Source organism: Hemicordylus capensis, chromosome 1 (genome assembly GCF_027244095.1).
Source record: "Hemicordylus capensis ecotype Gifberg chromosome 1, rHemCap1.1.pri, whole genome shotgun sequence".
NCBI classification, from domain to species: domain Eukaryota; kingdom Metazoa; phylum Chordata; class Lepidosauria; order Squamata; family Cordylidae; genus Hemicordylus; species Hemicordylus capensis.
The window spans coordinates 214220852-214239855 of NC_069657.1; the positions used below are offsets into that span (position 1 = coordinate 214220852).

The 19004-nt window shown below is 42.1% G+C and overlaps 1 long non-coding RNA gene across 2 annotated transcripts in view; it reads right to left on the minus strand.

The window, feature by feature from the left end:
- Window positions 1-19004, minus strand: part of LOC128341111 (uncharacterized) — a 91971-nt gene that overhangs the window by 24155 nt on the left and 48812 nt on the right. The window lies entirely within an intron of this gene.

Consider the following 19004-nt stretch of genomic DNA (forward strand, 5'->3'; position numbering starts at 1 on the left):
AGTGAAAAGTTGTACCAAGAGGCATGGAGAAGAAAAAAAGAATTCAAGTTGTGCTCCTTTCAGAAAGCTAAACAAAATGTACATTATTCAGTAACAGGCTTCTTGTTGGTTAGGGAGTAAGTAATAAACAAAGCAGAACAGGGCCAGGACATCAATTCATTAGACACTTGCCATGTACATTTATAGCTTTTAATAATCATAATTATGTCTACAACACTGCTCTGTAATGCATATGCTTCGTTACTAATGGTATGAATGCTAGTTGCAGAATGGTATTTCATATATTCCAAGGCCAATTGTCTTCATACAATAAGACAGAAATCTTCACTTTACAACCAACTACATATGCAGAGCCAACACTTCAAGCATGAAAAAGGTGTGTCAGTTGATGGGGAGAGAATTCTGACAATATTCACATTTTATTTAACAATAGATGCCCTGAAGGACTGCTTTTTACCTATGAACCTACGCACACATTAAGATCCTTCTTCAAGAACATGGTCCAGGTGGTCTATCCCAAAAGAAATGCCGTGAGTGTAAGACAGGCCAGTCTTATTGATGTCACCAAAGTTATGGAATTCCCTGCTTTGCAAAATATATTAAAAAATTGAAAGGTGTAAAAGCTGGGACAGAATAGGCAGAATAATCCCTTAAAAAACAAACTGGATCCCAAATCTGTGGGATGTGTTAGAGACACTTAAGAACAATGTTTTAGAACTGAATGCTTTACAATATTATAAGCAACCCTTTTACAGCCAGGAATTGCTTAGAACGGCTCAGAGCAGCCTGGTAACCCCACCAACTGGCATTTCATAAATAATTTCTTTGGCAAAAACAGTGGGATGTGTCAAACACATATGCAGACAATAGCTTAGGATGAAATCCATACATTCATAAAGCAGAATTAACCCATTCCCAGCAAAAACCAGAACGGAAAAGCCAGAAAAAACCCTCTAAAAGTCAAACTGAGTGGGGAAAAAGCAGCAGGTTGTGCTGGAGATACTTGAGAAAAATGTGTTAGGACTTAAATCTGTCCAGTATTATACTTTATCAAACTCCTTGCAGCCAGGAATGGCCCAGAACAGTCCATGACCCTTTCAGGGGCTGGGATGACGCCTTAAAAATTAAATCGTATGCAGAAAACAGTGATCTGTGCTAGTGACACATGATAATGGACAAAGTACAAGCTCAGAATAATGCACCAAAAATTCTTCAGAGCAAGAATCCTGGGGAGGAGCTAGAGCTCATTGACAGAGCACACGCTCTGCATGTAGACTTTACTAGGCATTCCCAATTAAAATTGCTCTCTGGCCTCAAGCACTATAAGCAGCTGAGTCTGCAGCCTGCTTTTTTGCTTACCTTGCTGACCCCTCCTCCTGCAAATTTCATCACCTCCCAGCCCCCCACTTGGGCCTGCTTATAGGGAATGGAGCCCAGCTTCACCTTCCATTTCCACCAATGCTCTCTGGCCTAAAGCGGTAGCAGACATATTATTTAATACCAATTTGTGATTAAAGGAGGACCTTGTTAATCACGGGTCCAGCACTTGCTGTTTCGTGTATCTGTGGTTGGGTAATTAGCCTGACCTCGGTATATGTGGGGGAGGAGGGGGAGGGTTAAAACCACGTATCCACAGGTCAGGGTGGCTGGAAATGACCTCATAGGTCTTTTCCAGCTGCCATTTTGTGTTTGGGAGCCATTTTATGGCTCATTTAGTTGAAAAAAACAGGGCAGAAATTGTAATTTTTGGCTGATTTCTGCTGCCCTGGATCACTCTGCAGCATGGGTAGGGTACTTTGAGGCATGATTTGGGGAGGGAAACAGGGACAAAAACTGTGATTTTCTGCTGATTTGGGGCCATTTTGAGCAGTCCAAGAACTTAACCCCACAATTCCTATAGACCCAATGCCCCATTATTTATGAATTCACAATCCACAGGCCCCCCTACGGAACAGAACCTGCACAAATAATGGGATTCTCTTGTATTTGTGATGGTCATCCCTCTTGGTGAACTGTCACTTCTGCCCAGCATTCTGTTAAAATAATTTGTATTTGACATCACACCAGTCATGGCACCCCTGATTTCATTTCCTTTCTCTCAGAAGAACCCCTATCCTGTTACTTTGCTGTCTTTCACTCCTTCAGCTCTGCCACGGTCAGCCATCTGGAGGTCATTTGTTCCCTCAGAGAACTCCACCCTTTCCCTGTAGCTACCCCTAACGCCTGGAGCTATCTCCTGGAACATCAGCATGGTGCCTCTTCTCTTACTTCATTCAAATGCCTTCTTGAAACTCACTTTTTCCACAAAGCCTTTAACACAACACCTTAGTCCCCATTCTCTACTGTAACTATGTTCAAGAACATAAAACATTTGCATATTTCCACATCTAGCTCTGTCTGTTTCCCTTCCTTTCTTCTATTGTTTTCCCCATGCTGATATCTAGATAGTAAGCTCCTCAGGGTAGCAACCTGTCCTATCACTCTTTCTAGAGCATCATGTACCTGGATAGTGTAATAGTAATAGTAATGATGATGATGATGATGATGATACAATACTGAGCAAGATGGATGAATGGTCTGTCTCAGAATAAAATAATCTTCTTTGTTCCTAAGTGTTTATATAGCTCAAAGAAAACAAAACCCATGATGCAGTGCCACGGGTCCACTTCACATCAGTAAAACACAGGCTTAAAAAGTCATGCTACCCTTGTCTGGAGAAGCCGGAAGCCCTCTGGTAGCAGCCGGGAGCTCCCAGCCTGCCAGACAACATGGGAGACATTGTGTCATGAGAACAGGCTCACTAAATTTCATCTGCTGCTAGCTTGACTTCCCTTATGAAACAATTACATTACACTCCAAGTATACATTTAGGTGACACTAAAAGCTTATTAAATATGCTATTTTTAAATATGAGTTGACATGCTATGAACTTGTTTTTTGAGCATGGTAGTGCTTTGAGAGAGTGAAGGCTTTTGGTGGTCTAATATAATCAATGAACCATGTATTGCTGGATTTTATGGTTCTGCATCACTACTGCATTACTACTAGTAGTAGTGGTAGTACTACTAATAGTAGTATTGTGTTGCAATACAATCCGCCACCAAATCAGCTCTTTGTAGATGTAGCCAGTTCTTTGTGTATCGGCAAATACGTTCAAGAAGAGCTGCCTGCAATCCTCTTTCTGAGGAAAATTTCCTGATCTTCCTATCAAGATCATGTACGTGTCCTTAGGGGAAATTTTTTATGCCATAGTGGAGGTTGCTGCTGCTATTCCAGTATTGGTTCTGGCACCAGGGTCAAATACCCACATGCGGAACCTAGGTGTGGATATTTTAGGATCTAAATTTATCCATTCACCCTCTACACATAAAAATTCACTAAAGCCTACCAAGAAACATGTTTAACTCTCAAAATGAGTTGACTCTACAGAGCCATCTAGTCAGAAGGTCTTGGGTTCAAATTGAATAAAAGAGCTATGAAAGATTCCATAGCTCTCTGATTATTTTGTAAAACACATTTATTCTGGTGATTATCATGAGATTGCAGCTGTTTTACCAGAAACAGATCTGATTGGCAGAAACTAGACATTTCAGAAAGATAGCATTCCACCCCTGCCCTACAAACACAGAGGCTACCTTCACACATAATGACAAACCAGAGGCAGCCATGCCAGAGGTTCAGGTTTGCCATTGTCCAACTGCGGGAACCTGTGGTTCTGAAGGAAAAATGACCTGAGGTTCCTGACCCCAACCTGAATTTGAACCCTTGGTTGCACTTCAGTTTCACCGCCAAAACCTCCAATCAGAAAGCAGCATCATGTTGTCCGGAGGCTGCAGCTTGTCTGAAACCAGAGTTGAGGGTAGGAAGCTCCTCCCTCTTCCTTCTCCAATTGGCTGCCAGTTCCCCCCATCCTACCCAGACTCTAGATCAGATTGTCTGGGAGTGCAGTGGGGGGAATGGTTTGCCATTGTGTGAATAAGAAGGGGGGTCATAGATTCTGTGTACATTCCCCATTTTTATATTGTTCAGTGCCATTGCCTTCCCTGGTTGCTTTGTCTTCCTCATTCCTAAAATAGTCACTTGAGTGACCCCATGAATCAGGGATCATGAAAAAGGATACTGTCAGATGGATATGCCTGACCAGCTATCAACGCAAAAAACCATGTGGGTTCACACAACCAATCATATTTGGTTACATGTTTATATCAATGAGGGCCAATGAGGACAAATGAGAAATTAAAAGAGGGCTATCTAAACAAAATAAATGTATTTTTTTGTTGTCAAAAAGAACCAAGGGGAGCCTTTTTGTATGTGCACTGCTGAAAATGTTCGCTAAAAATGGTCAGTAGTTTCAGTGCAGCTTGATTATGGTGACTACTTAAAATCTGTATTTGGCCAACAATATTCAAGATGCCTGTGTTGCTCTGTGCCAAATGAATCAGAATGCAGATGGACGCATCGGCCAAGAGGATGCAACAGTTCCAGAGTGAATAACAGCCTGATGAGCAGTTAAGGCTGCCATCATTTCTTATGGCGGGTTACTGTGTCTTTAGCACCTGCAGAGCTGCCAGAAATGCCAGAGGTAAAAGTTTGTCCACCACTACATTTTCACGATTCACCTGCTGAATTCCTAGCTTTCACCCAGCCAGATGCGTGGCTACAGTGGAGCACGGGGGGGTGGGGACAAGTGTCCTCTGGCCACTGCTGAGCACCTGTGAGACGCCACAGGCTCCCTCACTTCCCCCTGCACTTAGTGGGGCTGCCAGAGCATGCCTGCCCTCTGCACTCCCCAGTGCCATAGCCACTATCGGCAAGGTGGGCCACCTGTTCCCTCTGCTGCTCCCAGCTGACGCTTTGTTCACGCTTTGGCTGGGTACTTCTTTCTCAGCCTTGCTCCAAGCAGAGGAAGCACGCATGCATACAGCGCATGAACAAAGCACCAACTGGAAGCGACAGAAGGACATCATGGTCCATCTTGCCAATAGTAGCCATGCCCCTTGAATATGACATCATATGCAGGGGCATGGCCGGCATGCTCTCACGCATGTGCACAAAGCAATAGAGGGGAGGGGGCCACTGGCAATAGCCTGTCCCGCAGCTGCTGGTGAGCTCTCTATACCCCTGCACCCAGCAAACAAGCCATGCCAGAGAAAGATGGCAATTACACAAAGAACCTTGGCTTGCCTTTGCCCAAAGGTTTTTTGTAAGCCCTTTTCTTCATTCTTATCAAATATCTTACCCCGCCACAGGCCTACAGTTATTCAAAGCTGATGATGCAAATCTTAAAGTTTGCCATGTCAGGCATAGCAGCCCACTGAAACAAACAAATAAACTAACATACAAAAATAAGATGGTGATGGTAAAGCAGCTTGGGAAATGCTTCCTAATTTATGGTGGTCCCCTACTAGTAAATAACTTGCATTCAAGGATATATGCATTCATACCATTTCTCAAAGATATAGACAGGTGGGTGTTTTGAATCACAGCCTTAAAGTCTCATTGCATGTACAATCACCACATTCATCAAGGCTTCTTGACATGCTGTCCATTAAGGATACTGAATGGAGGCAGAACGGAGAAGTCAAAAAGAAGAAATATCTTTGACAGTTCCTATGGGTTATTTGCGGCAAACAGGTATTTTTTATTCTTGACGAAGTGGGGTGAGTGGGGTGAGGGACTTAGAAAATGTGCCATACAGTTTATGACAATAGCGATTGCACATACATTGCTTTGATACTAAAATACTTGGTTCTGGAAATCAAATCCTCTTGAGTTTGCTTTACTGACATTTCAGTCTTTACAAATAAAGCACCTTACTAATCTCTGAAGGAGAGTCACTCCTTCATTGCCTAACTTGTCCTTTTAATTTCAGTGGGACTACTTTGAGTAATTTTCATCATCCTTTCAGGCATTCTAAATGTTTTAGGTGCTATATGGTCTCATTTTTAACAAAAGAACTGGTGTTTATCTCTAGGAAGATTCCCTGTTTGGTATTTGACATCCAGTCATTTTATCATGCCCCCAAACTGAAGAAGTGATACATATGTGCACATCACGGGTAGCCAGAGTTGTTTGTACTGCAGCAGTTCCCACTGATGGCTAAGTGACAGTTCAGTTTTAAAATGGTGGGTCTCTTCAGTGATGGGAAGGCTGCCAAAAAAACTGGCAAGTGATGGTATATTACCTGTGTATAGGTGAGGCTTCACTTATTGGCCATGGATTCAGGGTTCAAAGAACAAACATGTGCAGGACCCTACAGAGGTTTTAATGGATTCAAACAGATAATGGGAGAAATGTGTCATCCCACCCTCTACATGCATACATTTATCCCTACATTGGCTTTCGTGTACACTCAACGGCAAATTGAGGAGGCCTCTACGTAATGTGTGAAATGGCCTAGGGAGAGAAAGGGGGAGAGACTGGAGAATCAGTATAGAAGAATAAGTACATAGATGGATAGATGCCGCTAATCCCATTTCACAACATATTTGACCATGCCAAGAGCATTAAAAACCCGGTACAGTTGTGAGAGCCTCCTGAGACTTCAAAGATAGAAGACTTGCTTTATAAATGAGCAGTTCCTGTATCTGATCCTTAAAATCTTGCCTTTGAATTCTTCCTCCCTCAAATAAGAGTTGGCTAAAGTGAACTAGAAGAAGCAGGCACTGAGTAAGGCTTTTAACAGATCAGCACATGAAAGGCAGTTTCAAGTACTAAGGGGAAAAAAGAGTTGTTTCAGGAGTTGAAAGGGGTGGGGAATGAAAAATGCGGGTGCCTTTAGAAATGTAAATGCACTTCCAGCATCTTAAAATTCCACCTGCTTTGTAGAGTGTTTGCTGGCATTTTCATTAAATGTAATCCAAATAGTAAGTGACAAAAAGTAGGATTTCCCCCCTTTGTCTTTAGGTGGTTCTCTGGTCCCAGTGATGAAATAGAAGCTGCCTTCAGATGTAATGCAGAACTGACCCACACACCACCCCCACTCCCACTCTCCCATCCACATTCAGATGAAATAGAGAGCTCCTTCTCTGCAGTCTCACTGATGAGTGGGAACTGGCTTCCAGGGGTTCCTTCTTTAATGAAGGACAGCCTTGGCAGCCAATAGAAGCCAGAGTGAGGGAGGAGCTTCCTCCATCAACTGTGGTTGCAGAAGGGGGAGACCGTGGTGCCAGTATTTGGACATAATGCTGGCACTGCAGAACTGGAGGCCCAAGTGGCCGACCTCACTACCAACTGAAGGTACAAAACACGGTTTGGGGAGGGAGACTCCGGGTTCATTTTTTTTTAAAAAATGAAACCGTGGTTGCCCTCATTCGGATGTACAGTTTCCCAAACCGGAGGTCCCTTTACTTCCAGTTTACTTTTACATGCAAATGCGGCCAATCTCTTTCTTGGTCTTGGTCTTGCACCCCCATGTCCTGTAGCTATGCCCATTTAGCAACACCCTAAATGGGCTGTTCATGGCCAAATACCTCCTTTAAAGAATGCAAAATAAGATATAAGAAAAATACCTCTGAACACATACAGGGTGCCTTTCCCACACCACTGAGTAACTGCAAACTGTTCCTATGCCTCATTGCCCAATTAGCAGAGCTAAAAAGCAGTACTTTCTTCCAAGCACGTGTCAGATATTCAACTGAATCTGAGCCCTCCCCCCACCCCGCCGCCACCACTCTCTCTAGAAATCAGTGGTGTAGCCTCAAATTTAGAAGCACAACCATTCTCCATGCCAGACCTGGCAGTGGTGTCCTGCTGGCAGGACAAGGTGGGACTCTGGCCCATTCCTTGCCCCACCCCTGGGTCGCAATCAGGTCGTAGTTGAGCAGCCACACACAGTTCACTGAGTTGCTGGGATGGACAATGAGGAAGGCAGTTTACACACCATTAACACTCCCACTGCTGCCTCCATCTCATCCCATGCTCCGACTCCAACATCACCAATCAGCTAAGTCTGACTGATGTGCAGGCATGGCAGCCATTCGAGGGGCCAATCCAATAGAACTGATGCCAGAGAAAAAACCTCCAGTAATGTTCCTGGCCATGTAGATCTATCTGTTCAGGGTAATGATATGACAATGCTATAGTTCTGTTAGGGTTGTACAATGGTACAGTACATTTATCCCACTGTACCATGTCAGGCTCATATATTTTAAAACTCTCATACTTTTTTAAAAAAACCTATGCATATCCAACAACCCTGCCTGCATGGAAAAGATACATTATCTATCTATCTATCTATCTATTACATTTATAAACCGCCCCATCCAGAGGCTCTGGGTGGTGTACTGCAACTTTTAAAAAGACATAAAAACACACAATTCAAAACACAGTGCTAAACACAATATAAAAACAATTCAAAAACAATTAAAATCATTTAAAAACAATTAGAATACTTTTTAAAAAAAACAACACTTTACAAACCTTGGAAGGCCAGGCCAAACAAAAAGGTTTTAGGGCTGACAGCAAGCCTAAACTGCGGATAGCTGCTGGGAGTGCATTCCATAGACCAGGAGCAGCTAAAAATAGGCCCAGTTCTCATTTGCCACCAGATGTACTGGTGGTTACTGGAGACGGACCTCTCCAGATGACCTCAACGAGCGATGGGGATCATACTGAAGAAGGCGCTCTCTAAGGTAGCCCAGACCCAAGCTGTTCAGAGCTTTAAAAGTAATAACCAGCAATTTGTATTTCACCAGGAAACATTTCGGCAGCCAGTGTAGCTGTTTTAAGACAGTCATAATATGGTCTCTCCGGATTACCCCAGAGACCAATCTGGCTGCCGCATTTTGAACGAACTGAAGTTTCTGAACTACGTACAAAGGCAGACCCATGTAGAACACATTGCAGTAGTCGAGCCAGGAGGTTACCAGCTGATGCACCACTGTTTTGAGATCATTGAGATCAGCTGCCGAATTAGCCGAAGCTGATAGAAAGCACTCCAGGCCATAGCCTCCACCTGAGATACCATAGTGAGGCCTGGATCCAAGAGCACTCCCAAGCGGTGTACCTGTTCCTTCTGGGGGAGTGTAACCCCAACCAGCACAGGAAGATCTAATTCATCCCTTAAATTTGGATCCCCAACAATGAGCACCTCCATCTTGCTTGCATTCAGTTTCAATTTGTTATCCCTCATCCAGCCCATTACTGCCTATAGGCAGGCATTTAGGGAGTGAATGCCATTTCTGGAGGAGGAGGAGGAGGAATAGATTTGGGTGTCATCAGCATACTGATAACACCCTGCACCAAATCTCCTGATGACCTTACCCAGTGGTTTCATGTAGATGTTAAAAAGCATTTGTGACAGAATGGAGACCTGAGGAACTCCCTATAATAGCTCCCATTTTGAAGAGCAACTATCACCAAGCTCTACCATCTGGAATCTACCTGAGAGATAGGAGCAGAACCATTGCAGAGCAGTGCCTCCTATCCCAAATTCCCCCAGGCGATCCAGGAGGATACCATGGTTAATGGTATCGAACACTGCCGAGAGATCCAAAAGAACAAACAGTTACACTCCCTTTGTCGATTCCCTGGTAAAGGTCATCCATCAGGCCGACCGAGGCAGACTCAACCCCATAGCCCACTCTAAAGCCAGTTTGAAATGGGTCTAGATTATCAGTTTCCTCCAAAACCACCTGGAGCTGATTAGCCACCACTCTCTCAATCACCTTGCCAACCATGGGAGATTGGAGACCAGCCTATTACTATCCATCACTGAGGGATCTAGGGAAGGCTTCTTAAGAAATGGTCTAATCATTGCTTCCTTCAAACAAGGAAGCATCCTACTCCCTCTCAGCAATGAGTTAATGATAGTAACTAAGCTATCCCCAACAATCTCCCTGCTAGATAGAAGAAGCCAAGTTGGGCAAAGACCCAGAGAGCAAGTGGTAGGCTGCACCGCCCCAAGCAGCTTCTCCACATCATCAGGCATCACATATTGAAACTGATCCAATCTAATACTGCAAGAGGGATTGCTGGACACTACCTTAATAGACTCTGCAGAAACTGTGGAGTACAGGTCGGCCCGAATACAGGAGATTTTGTCCACAAAGAACCCATTGAAAGCATTGCAGCAGAACAAAGTCCCTGAGGATTGAATTTGAATAGGAAGGAGCCTGAATCAAACTCTATGAAGATGGATAAAGAAAAGCTCTAGATTAGTCTTCTCCCTGAGGTACTTTTTTTAGATATGCAAGCATTGTTTGACATGGAAATGCATGTGATCCATCAGTTGCAGTTTGAGGTGATGCAGTTTGAGTGGTGCAGTCTGAGGTGGCGAGAGGGCTCTACCATGTGATTCTTCAGTATGTATAAACTGGCTTTAAGACACATGCTCCAAGAGTATATGAACTGGCTCTTATGGAAAAGCAGGGAGGAATAAATAGCCTTTGGCTTGGGATGACAGATCACCCTGAAGGCCAAGAGGGGTCTGATGTATAGCACTGTTGTGCCACAGATGATGTGCCAGGCATCCGAATCCCCCCTCTACATTTCGTTGTGACAATGGCTGTAATGAATAAGAAGCGGTGCATTATGAATTCATTCTTGTGATGATAATTGTAACGAGAATAGTGATTGGGACTGCAAATCGAATCCATCCTCGTGACAAGTTGAAGACTGTAATTTGATTGCTATGTTGTGATTCTTCCAAAGTAGGCATTGAAGCAGTAGAATGGAATTTGATTCTATGCATGCTGTGGGAGAAAAGAAAGTCTTAATTGTACAAAAATATGAGCACTTGTGCTCTTTGTCCTGTAATAGTTCCAAATGCCAAGGTACAGATCAGCTCGTGTGTAAAAAGAAAGAGATGTTGGGTGGGGTGCAAAGCTGCTAAAACAAATACTTCTCAAAGATATTGCATTTGAATGGCATGCAGAATGTAATGAAGTAGCTAAAGAAATTCAACACAAATCCACATTAGAAAATATGGTGAGTGCCATCTAACTGATTTGTGCATTTTTATAATCAACGTTATCTGATTTTTAAATAGTAATTTCCCTTCTAATGCTATCAGTCATATTATCATGCTTTGTACTTGGCATCCTGGAAGAGATGTGTGTCCTCATCTGGTGCTGTAGATGGGGTAGGCACACAGGAGGGGATTGTTTGGACACCATATTCTTTCAAGAAGAAATGACTTTCAAGAAGAAATAGCTCTGATAGAAAAATTTTAAAAGAGAAAACACCCCACACACACACTCCTAAACAAGGAACAGGTACTTGTCTGGCTTACTAGAAAGCACAATATTGGCTCCATATTTGGGGGAGGTGGTGGTCCTTGGGCAAGACACCCTTTGTGGTCTCCCTTAAAATATGTGGGTCAGGGAGCAAACAGAACTTGTGCCCAAACAATCCCCTCTTGTGGTGTGCCTACCCCATCTACAGTACCAAATGAGAGCACCCATTGCTTCAAACAACACCCCATTCCCTGTGTTGTGGAGAACTGGGGTTGGAGTCTCTCACTTCAGCCTAGGAAGAAGGCAAGTGAGTTGGTAAGTGGATGCTGCTGCTATTCTTCACTGCTGCTGCTATTCTTCACTGCAGAGCCAAAGATGGACAGTATCTAAAATACATGTATTTTAAAATGCATATCTTCAATACTTTTGTATTTTATATCTAAAATACTTTTCAGAACAGTATTTTGTATTTTGTATCTAAAATACATTTGTTCAGGTATTTTGTATTTTTGAAATACATTGCTGAAACCAAAATACATCAGCCAATCATTGCTTTGGTATATATTTTGCTTCAGGAGCTGCCTTTTTAGTGCAAACAAACAGCCCATTAGCATCAGCAAACTCATATGCTCAAGTTCGTCAGTCAGTTGAACAACCCAGTCAGTCCTGTGTTGTCTTTGTAGCAACTCAGCAAGCAAGTTCTTAGGAGGCACACCCTTTCACTCTAGGATTCTCTGATTAGAAGTAGTATAACAAGAAGAAAAGCAAGTGATAGTGCTTGACCAGTTTAAAATGACCAGGCTAATGTCTTTCAGTGTTAAGTGATCAACCACACTGGGATACAAATTCCACCCCCAACCTCAACCCCTTGGAAGGTGGGAGGGTTTGCAGACATGTGGATTAATTGAGATTTGTCTACACATTGTCCTTCTCTGGTCTACAGTACAGTACAACAATCAGCAAAGCACAGTTAGGAGGGCAAGAGGTAAATAATTATTGTATCTTCTTAAAAACTCTCTGCAAACACTTTGGGCTCTGTGCTGGCTGGGAATTAAAGCCCGATTCCCAGCCAGCAGCTACCCTGTTTGTTAGGCATTGGGGGGATTGGGGCTGTTCCATCCTGGGTACTGTATTCTTTTGTAGGATTGTGGTGGGGAAGAGAGTGGGAGATTTTCATTTACTTCCTAATTGCAAAGAGGTGAGAGAAACTGAGAATCCTTATGTTTGTGTGGCTGGGAAAAGGTCCTATGTTTCCTATGTGTAGGGTCCACTGCCCATCCAGTCCAATATCCTGTTTCACACTGTGGCCCACCAGATTCCTCTGGGAAGCCTACAGGCAAGAGCTGAGGGCATGCCCTCAGCTCTTGCTCCCTTGCTGTTGCTCCCCTGCAACTGGTATTTGGAGGCATCTTGCCTCTGAGGTGCCTATAAGATATAAGAGAAATGCTTATATCTGTCATGCTAGATTTGCTTTGCTATGCTTTTTGTGTGTTCGTTTTATGGGAAGTGTTTGGGGATCTTATTTCTGTGGGTGTTTTGTACTTTGTTGTGCTATTCCTAGTATGCACCATAGGCTATGTAGGCTACATGATGAATTTAGAGTCTAGTATTCCCCAAAACCCACTGGTGATGTTTATGTCACCCTGACTTTTTTGATGTTGTGTGTTGCCCCATTTTCAGCAGTGTGGAGCAGCAGAACACTTTCCCCACTGGAACAGGTGTGTGTGGGGGGGGGTGACTGACAGAATGGGCCTTTGTTTGGCTTAAAAACACATTCCAGTCTCATATCAGAACTTCGATCAATTCCAAAAGCCAATTTTGGCCTGGGCCCATGCCCACTGCTTTTGGGGATTTATTGTTGGAGTTGTCCTATTGTTCGGAAAACTTGACCTTGCGGGAAAAACATTAAGCTTTTGATTGTTTTGCCTATCTCCAAGAGGGGATAGTTAACCTCATGTTAGGTGAGGGGAGGGATTCTTGAGATTGCTGTTTCCAACATGCTACTTTGGTGTTGGTTTAGCTTTGTTAGCTGAGACTAGGCTGCATGGCTCCTGGGAATGTGCAGACTTCACCAGAATGCAAGCTTTTGTTTTCTGAACAGCAATTTGAAACCTAAGAGCTACCAAGCCTCCTGTCTAACAGCAGATAGGAAGAAAGGTATCTTGCCTGCGCATTTTTACCATTTTGCTTTGGTTGCCTGTGAACTGTCCTACTTTTTATATCTACTTAAATAGACTAGCTTTTGATTGTTTTAAACTTGATCTGGCTGGAAGCGTGCTCCGTTCTGTCTCCCTATATGCCTGCTCTGGCTACATGCTCCAAAGAGGTTTTAAGGCATTTTGGCTTTAATCTTTGAAAACTTGTATTGCTTAAAGGAAATCGAAACAAGTTTGGATAACAAACATCTCACAATTGTTTCCTTTTTTCAGGCATTGCATTTTTTATTTTAAGATATATTTTAAAATTCTATTTTGTATTTTTATTGGTTATTTGCCAAGTATTTTGTATCCAAAATACATTTTCTCAAGTATTTTGTGTTTTGTATCTAAAATATGTTTTCTGAGTATTTTTTGCATTTTTTGCAGAGCACAGTAGTGATTGGGCCCTGAGTGGGAGGGCAAGTGAGGGGACAGTGCTGAGGAGGAGCAATAACTTCCACACCCACTCAGCTTGCTTACTTGCTCATCTTCTCCCTCTGGTCCCAACTCTTCCTTGGGATGATGGCAAGTAGCAGCAAGGGTGACGAAGCAAAGTATAGCAGGGGCTCTCATTGATGAAAGGAACCTGCGGTTGCATGGGTCCAGCCAACTGCTGACAAAGCATGGTTTTCTTCCGCTAAAGATGAGAGAAAGTGAATCCACGTCTCTCTCCTGTCTCAGCCACAAGTTCAGCATTCAGGAAGAGAGATTAAGGAGCAATACAGTCTGAGTGTCAGGAAGGCCCTATGGCACCACCTAGTCATTCTTCTTGGATGGTTGTGATGGGGCTGAATGAGACTATAAAGAGCAGATGGAACCATGCTCCTTAGACCATCTGCAGCTGGATATTTTTTTGTTGTTGTTGTTGCATAGGCCAACATGATTCTGTGATTATTTCTAAGGCCCCAGCAGATGAAGTGGTCAGGAGTTACAAATTTTGGTCTGTCTCACTTTGAGCTTCAGGGGAAGGGGTGTAATATAGTTGAATGCTTCTATGTGAAGAACAATATTTGAATATACAACCAGCATATCAGGGAGAAATGCAAGGCTAGAACTCTTGACATCTAGATCTTGTTTTAATTGATTTGTTTTTGAGGCACATTCAGTCAAGTATCCTTCCATCTATAGTCTAAAGTGGCTCAGTCCAGTTTTACCAAAGGACTATTTTGTGAGCTAGTTTTCAAAAGGGCATGGGAAGACACATTTACTAAAATAAGCACAAGGGGGCCCCAGGGCATTTGAAAAGCTCGGATTGTTGCATGTGTACTCCCCACAGTGATGGGAAGCTTCTAGCAGCCTATGTAGAGTCACTTTTACAGGCATGTTATAAAATACATATGGGATCTCTGTAGCAATCTGTTTGTTTATCTGCAGCTCACAAAGCTATTGCAGGGTGGAGTGAGCATTCACATAACGTTATACCAGCAAGAACAGCAGTCAGTTCAAACTAGAGATGCCAGTGAGGTTTGCTGGCCTAGAGCCTAGAAGTGAGCTTTCGGTGGTCATAATGTTCACCTCAGAGAAGAGGAAGCATTGCAAACACCCAGTTCTTCTCTGGTTGAGATTAAATCCAAGCTGGAGATGATTCCCTGGTTTACCCTCCCCCACCTCAAACCCTTCCTTCACATCAACCCAGCTCCCCCAGTGCCCTTGCTCTTCATTTTTAACAACACTTAATATGTCTCAGGCAGCAGTGTTTGTGGTTTTCTGGCCATGGAAGGGGAAAGCTGAGATATCTGATTTCCCCTCTGTCTGACAGTCTTACTACAAACACCAGGGAGAATGGTCCTGGTAGTTCTTGGGGAAAGAATGTTTTCAGATTGTCAGAGATTGCCATTTGCCACAGCTTAATTTAGTTATTGAACCAATCTGAGATCAATGGGGGAGGGGAATTCCATCTCTAGTCCAGACAGACCGATCAGCTTTTAGTATTGGAAAAAACAAAGCATTCAGAAAGCCTTTTTCAAGGAGAATTCACATGTTCCTGCCAAGTATAATAAAAATTAGATTTGTATATTATTTATTTATTTATTGTTAAATTTATATACCGCCTTTCATTAGATTTGTATATTAGGTTCATCTACAGTTGCCACCAGTTGTCTGGTGGCTACTCGGGGACAGGCCTTCTCCATTGCTGCCCCGAGGCTTTGGAACTCGCTCCATGCGGAAATAAGAGCCTCCCCATCTCTTACAACTTTTTAAAAGGCAGTCAAGACACATTTGTTCACCCAGGCTTTTAATTAGATACTGTTTTAATAGTTTGATTATTTTTAATAGTTTGAATTTTTAAAATTTTAAATTGTTGTAATGTTTTAACCTTTTTATTTGTTTTTGTTTGTTTGTTTGTGTGTTTGTTTGTTTTAAACCACCTAGAGACTTGCATTTGGGGCAGTATACAAATATGCTGAATAACTAAATAAATAGATAAATAAATAAATAAATAAATAAATAAATAAATAAATAAATAATATTGTATATTTGTATATTAGCATAATATAAATTAGATTCTACTTTTAATTAGATTTATATTCTTATATTCCAGTTTAATATTTTTGTTGTGTAACTGTTTTCTAGTTTTATATTGTTTTAAATGTTTTGTAAAATGACATGAGATAATTTTAATGAAAGATGGTATAAAAATCTAACAATAAATAAATAAATGCTAACACATATTCAAGCATACAGCTGAGGTAAAATCTTGCTTCAGGCACATTGTCCTTTGTAGAATCCACACAGAAGTGGTGCTACAGCATAGTCCATTTAAGACATTGTCACACTAGTAAACAATGTCTCCAAAGGAAAGCCACTGACAGTTTTCATTCTGAAATGGGGAGGGGGGAGCAGCTGGAGGATACACCCCAGAAAGCTCTTGAATTTGCCATTGGGGTATTTGTTTTGTTTTGTACTCAAAACAAACTTTCCGCCTGTATGGTTAGTGTGTGTTCAAGCTTTGGGTGTTCGGGATTTGTGAAACATCTTTTCTTTTGCCACCACACACGATTTCTTTTAGGACACTTCCTACCTCCAACAACATTGGAATTTGATTTTGGGTAGTAAATCCACCCTGCTGGTGTGTGTGTGTGTGTGTAATATAAAACTTCTTGCGCCTCACTCACAGACTGACATAAAGCTCCCAGATAAGTAGGTAGAAAGAAAGATAAAGGCTGCATTCACCCATAACATGGAACTGCAGGCCCAGTGGACCCATGGTCAACTGCCACTCTCCTGTCCACATTCAGACAAAATGGAGATTCAGGGAGACTTAAGAGAGGAGAGAGTACTGGCTGTGTTGGCTTCCTTCTGGCTTGAAGGACAGCCCACACAGCCAATCATGCTTGAAGAGAGGGAAGAACTTCCTCCCTCAACTCTCTTTTCACCAAATGCAGCTTTCAGTGCTGCATTCAGATGACATGCCGGATGGAGGGAACCCCGGTTATGAGCAGTGACATGCATTACAAACCAAGGGTTCAAACTGGAGTCTGCAGAGTGGAACCTTGGGTCAATGAAGGAGCGGGACTGCAATTGCATGCATTCGGACATAACAGTAGGGCAACCTCTGCCCCATGTAACTCTGGTTCTGCGGTTCATGCAACTCCAGTTCTGCGGCCAAAAAGACAGAAACATTACATTTATGCAGGTAGGTTCCAGATCTTGCCCAGACTCCTAAAAAGATCCCAAACCCTGGAAAAATGCATTAATGCCTCAGGAAATGTGAGAAAACTCTGGGCAACATGGGTCATGAAGCCTAATGGAGCTAGTAAAACACAAAAGGCACAGCAACACAAGATGTTGATATGCTTGCATCATGCAAGCCATTTTACTAGTAGATACATAGACAGGTAGGTAGACAGGCTTTGCAGTTGGCAAGCATGGCTCCTGTCCAGAATGTCTATGTCTAAAAGTATCTAAGAAAACTGCCAAAACTTGTTCTAACTCTAACCCTTATCCACACTTTTCCAATGCCTTTCTGTATTTTCTGGAACATAAAAGAATCTTTCCAGGATCTTTCTCTCTCTCTCTCCCTGGCAGTCTGGGTGAGATCTGGAACCTACCTGTGAAAATGGCATGTTTCTATCTTTCATGGTTTGGTCTGGGAGTTTCATATCAATGAGTGAGTCAGTGAGTGTCTCAGTATATGTATATGTGTATGTATACCCTATGTATGTTTGTGTGTCTATCTATCTATCTATCTATCTATCTATCTATCTATCTATCTATCTCCTTTTCTGATGAGATTTAATATCCAAAGACAGGTCACATTTCCTTAAATTTTTCACCTGCTTTCATGAAGTCATGTGATCTGTACCTTAAGATAATCCTGATTGATTTACTATATGGTTTTCTTTTTTTCTTTCCTTTTTCAAAATTGCTTTCTTTTTGGCATGCTAACATTTTGAAATTAGTCCATCTCATTTTGATCTTCTATCTGGATAGAAACTAAATGATGCTTATGTTCCTAATTAAGATATACATTGAGTGGGGGACACACCAGATTTGCTCTTAACAGATAATTTATAGCTACTCAGTGTCTCTTCCATTAAAGGTGAAAAGAAATGCTCAGAAAGCATGACAACAAAATCATATTATTATTTTTCCAAATGACAGCTGGCAATTATTATGTTCTGCTGCAAAATAAAAATACCTGAAGTTTGAAAGTGCTTCATAAAGCACTGACTTGTATTGGAGTAGTCACCTTCATAAGTCATGGGTGGTGCTTATTGAATTCTTTAAAAGAGCGTTATTGATTTGCTTAGGAGAAAATGTACTTAAAAAGTGCCCCAGTGGTGTAATTCTACTCATTATGAAAACACTAAATAGCTAAGGGGCATTCAAATAGTATTTGTGCAAAAAGGAATCTATTTTGAACAAATTAGCTTTGAACCATTTGTCCAGAGAATCCATGTTTTCAATCTATGGCAGCATTTGGAATGTAATTGAAAACCAGCTCTCCAACAAATGTGCCAGTCATTCTTAAATTGCCCCGGGTGTGGAGTGATTCACTGAAGGGCGTAGGAGTATTGGGGAACATGTAAGAAGTGTCAGATGGAATGATCTTAAGTGAAACATGCCTGTTAAGTGAGATGCAGCCCCTTCTAAACATTGGCTGAGGCCATAAGCCTAAGCATACTTACTCGGAGGAAATCAAAGGGGCTTCTTTGCAAGTTAACATATCTAGGACTGAAATGTTACTCAGATTGAGAGATCACCTCAGGCTCTGGATGAAGGGGAGGGGCAGGATGGGGAAATCGGTTAAGAATAGATTTTTCCATTTCTGTAAACTGTGTACAAAGCTCTGTTATTGGAACATGCTGTATTATTTTCTGCATACCAGGATCAATGCACAGGAATTGATTATTTAGGCAACACATCTATAAAAGCATAAAAATAATGGAATCTAGCAATAGGAACGCACAGTTTTGCTGAAATGTGCCTGAGAAGAAAATGTACACTTAGTGGGAGCACACTCAGATTCATTATGGGGAAAATAAATGGGCCAGAGGTATGGAAGCAATTTGAGGAAGCTCCCAAGGGGTAGCTACTAGAAATATTTTATGAAGGTGAAGTAAACATCTAGAAGGCATACAATGAAACAGCCAATTAAAAATCAAGATATACCAGTCCAAAGAAA